General features: G+C 34.5%; 1 pseudogene; it reads right to left on the bottom strand.

The window, feature by feature from the left end:
• Positions 1-1,513: 1,513 nt before the first annotated feature.
• Positions 1,514-3,782, bottom strand: LOC119804338 (annotated as a pseudogene).
• Positions 3,783-4,729: the final 947 nt, after the last annotated feature.

Genomic DNA, 4,729 nt, shown 5'->3' with positions numbered 1-4,729 from the left:
GGCAGGCATATGCCAAGTCAGTTTTCTAGATGCAGAGGCAAAACCTGCATTGACCAATAACAGCATCCATCTCCTTGGTCTTCATGTTCAAAATCCAACTGTAAGTAAATATGAATGTGCTTCGACACTGGGCATCTTGGGAACACCTGTGTCTGATTCTTACCCTGAAAATAAAATACTCCTAGTTGGTCACCTTAATACCTCAACAAGCTCATTCCAAACAAAGTCTGCTGGTTGATAAAACCACAATCCACATGCTTTGCCTTTTCTCAGTCCATTTTGCATGTAGTTGGAATTTTCGTTTGGGGGACGTGGGCACCAACAAACTCCCAAATGAAGACACAGAGACTTCCTATTCTTTGTTACGAATGCCTGGCCTCAGTTTAAGGCTGTTTTTAGCCAAATTTTCTTACTTAAATTATCATATTTTTCTTTACATTTGTTTTTTTTTTCCTTGGGGCTATTTATCATTTTTCCTTTATTTCTGTATGCCTTGCATTCCTGCTTCCTCTGTGACTCAATGACTTTGGTGAATTGGTCACTGACCTCTGGTGTTTCTCTGGTGCCTCCTTCTCTTCATTTCTCCTCAGCCTAGATTTCTTCTCATTCTTATTCTCTCTCCATTCCAGTCCTATGGATCTGTTCTCTGCACAGCTGTTAGCCATTCAGCTTTATTAGAACAATCAGGTACCTTCTGCAGCCAAGGAAAAACAAAGGCAGCATATCTTTACATAATTACACAACCTTACACAGTAAAACAAATGTAGCATAGACAAATGTAACACACATTTACACAGTTAAAGTACTATTCCACACCATAATCAAAAGTACCACACATCTTTGCCCAGTAAAAATAATATTTTACAGCACTTATCACAAGTCATCTTTTTGGTTCTAGATGAAGTGTTTAGGATGGGTCCTGTTTTTGGCAGATGTCAGTCCTAGAAGACAGGAAAGCTAAACTGGTTTAGCATCAGTGAGACTCTGACCACTGCCTTAAATAGGCTTGACTGACCAACATAGTGATCTCCCTACAAACCCTGCAGTACAAGAGAGTGGTATTCTGGATTGTTTACACTCTATGTACCCTAGCATTGTCACTTGATACCTGTCCTTCCACCCTATATATTGAACAATTAATGTTGTTGACACGTAATGTCCCTAAGTCATATCAGGGCTCAAGAAAAAGATTTCCTCCCACAGAGGTTTCCAACATTAGCTGAGAATAAGCCCCTCAACACCTATAGGAATCACTTGGAGGTTATAGTTTCATTTTCACAACATTGCTTCTCTAAATACCTCAAATTTATTCCCAAAGTCACAACCCAACATATGAACTTGAATGTTCCCACTCTCAAGCCACCTCTCAATTCCCTTTGAGAATGTCAAAATAAAAGCAGCCAGTCAGCCTGACTCCATATTCCTTTCTAGAGCTTGGTTTCCTCTCCACGGGCTGCAATTCTGATGGGACATGACAATTTAGTACCTGTGTCTGAGGGCTCTGTCACATGATTTAGTAACATGAGTTTTGTTTCTCAGCAGTTTTAAGGAAGGCTCCTGGCTGTGTTCCCAGTAATTCCAATTTGTATACAATGTTATTAAGCCACTCACTTCACCTAAAATAGACCCCATGTTGTTATGAAGAATGATTTTTTTGTCTTGGCCTATGCTTTACTCATGAGATCAGGTTCTCTGGGGTTCTAACATCTACTAAAGTGACCATCTAGGGCTGTGTACTAGATTGTATGTACCAAGAGATATTATTAGCCAGTCTATTCTAACAACTAACTTGGAGAATACCTCAGATACCTTCTCCAGCAAGGTAAAAGCCACTCTGGAAGGGTATTCACTCTCAACAATAGCCATACTTGCAAGATCTTCACTCCTGATGGAGAAATGTTAAAGATACTTTTAAGCTTTAACAGAATCTCTGCTGCCTTTTACTAAGTGTTCCACAATCAATTAATTTATAGTAACGATAATGAATCCTGAACACTTGACATCTCAAATAAAGAAAAGGTAGATAAATCATACATGGCTTTGAGCAGTATTACTTTGGGCTCATTTTTTTTGTGGATAACACTGAAGCTGTACAGCTTTTGGTCACTCAATTTCTGATTATAGGTTGAACTCAGAATTTATTAATAGAATTGTACCTGTTGTCTCCAAGAACAGCCATGGCTGCCTGCTGCTTCAATTAGTTTTATTACTTCACATATTATGTTTATTTTTTAAAATATATTCTTCATTTATTTCTGTATATAATGTACCATAAGGGTCTTAGTTCATTCTTCTACATAAAGATACAGTCAATACAATTTACTGAAAAGTTTGTTTTTATTGTGTGTTTTTTGATGAAATTTAATTAACACAAATGTTTTGAAGTAGTCATTTATTCTGTACTTTATTCAATAGGTTTCTGTGTCATTTTTTTAAGTGTCATGCTGCTTATATCACACTATAGTTTAGATTTAGGTATCTTTATTCTTTTTGATCAAGATTTATTTGGCTCAATTTTGTAGTTTCTGACTATTATGGGAAACATTTCAATATCGGTAGAGATTGCATTAAGTTAGTATATTGTTGTATACATTATGCACATTTTAATTATATTCTTCCAATCTCTGAATATACACAATTTACTTTTGTCTTCTAAAATTTTCATATAGATCATGTTTATCATTCCTTTTCTACCCTGATTAAATACATTTCTAATATGTTACATTACTGATATTTTAATTTTTTTTGTTTTTTTTGAGACAGGGTTTCCCTGTAGTTTCTAGAGCCTGTCCTGGAACTAGCTCTTGTAGACCAGGCTGGCCTTGAACTCAGAGATCAGCCTGCCTCTGCCTCCCGAGTGCTGGGATTAAAGGCGTGTGCCACCATTGCCCGGCTCTGATATTTTAATTTTAAGTAATTCTGATTTTTCCATAGTTCCTTGCCCATGTTTGCTTTATCTCTTGGTTCGCACTTTCCTTAACTCTTCAGCATAAGATAATTTATGTAAAATCTTGTGTAATAAAACAAACATCAGCCTGAATGGTAATGGTTTCTTCAAATCTTTTATTTTCCTTTTATTTTCAATTCATGTCTCTCAATGTTTTCATAAAACTTTATGTTTTGAGTATTAACATTTCTGAATGCTAGAAAAAATAGATTCTTTCTCTCCCTTGAAACTGTTTCTTGTCTTTGGCTGCAGTTGTTTTCTATCAGAATGTTCTAATTTTTTTGAAGCAATTTCTTTCCATGAACTCTTATTGTTCTCTTTCCATTCTTCAAATTCAGCTATGAGATTCCCTTTTTTCTATGTATATTTAAAATCAAAAGCAAATAAAGAGAAACCAAATTTTGCATGTTTTGCAGATGGATTTTAGGTTAAGGCAATTCTCATATGCTTGGGCCAGTCTTATCCTAGTTTTCTGATTCTCCTGTACTTGTTTTAAAGGTGTTATTTTGCTGCTGCTGAAAAAAATTCACAAATGTATCAGTTTAAACCATGCATTATCTCACTTCAAGGAATCTGAAATCCAATGTGGTTCTTAGATAAAACTTAATTCTTTTATGTATGCTAGGGGGAAAATATTCACTTTCTTGTACTTTCCAGCATTTAGAGACTTCATACATTCTTTGACTTTTGTCCTACTTTCTTCATCTTCATAGCTAGCAGTGCTGAATATTCTCTTTGAACCTTCTTCTGTTATGTCCTCCCCTTTCTGGATGACAGCTATAAAATATCTTTTGCTCTTAAGCTCAGTGTTCATATTATTAGACTGGCCCCACATGGGTAATCCAGGATAATGTCCCTATCTAAAAGCACATAAAAGCATATCTTCAAAGTCACTTTACTGTGCAAGTAGACATATTCACAGATTCTAAAGATTAAGGCATGGTCTTTAGGGGTTATATTTTTTCATTCCAATGCAATGTTAACATTGTGGGTTTTATCTTACTGAGCACTAATCCACTAATCTGTATGAAATATGTCTACAAACATCTTTACTTTGATAAAAAATTTTTTTTATGGTCAATTTGTAGTGATTTTTCATGTAACCTCTAAATCCTTTCCATGAAAACACTGATAGAGATCTGTTTTATTCCATTCAAATTCATTTAAAAGAATAATAGAAACGTTGTTATTACTTTTATAGTAATATTTGTAAATCTCTTGTAAAGACTAATCTCTTGTAAAGACTAACCTGTTACTAGATATCACTCTCCTTTCTATATCTTTATATGATAAAAGGAATAAGGAAAATATTTGTGAAATTATGAGGACAAAATGCTCATGGATTCTTCCTTTCTCTATGTCCTACATTTTCAGAAGAACATCTTGGGGGTTAGGTTCTAACATATGGGTTTAAAACAGATGCGATATTCAGAACAGAAAAACTTCATTATAGGATTACTATCCTTATAACAACTGTCATGGGAAAAATTGTATCCATTATCTTTCCTCTATCAAAACACATTGTAAGAAAATAAGTAACTCACCAGAAACTGGGTTCCCTGTCACCTGGTTTTGGATTTTTTCATATGATAAATAAATGTTCATTATTTATGCCACAAATATATGGTATTATTTACAGCAACAACGACATAAAGTAATATAAATATTTAACTTTTCTTTTAACATTTCATATTATTATGCATTCAGTCACAGCAAAAGATAAATGTGAGTGTAACCTTCACACACACAAACACATATACACACATACAAACACACATATAC

This window comes from Arvicola amphibius, chromosome X, assembly GCF_903992535.2.
Source record: "Arvicola amphibius chromosome X, mArvAmp1.2, whole genome shotgun sequence".
Classification (NCBI taxonomy): domain Eukaryota; kingdom Metazoa; phylum Chordata; class Mammalia; order Rodentia; family Cricetidae; genus Arvicola; species Arvicola amphibius.
This window is presented reverse-complemented; position numbering and strand designations above follow the sequence as displayed.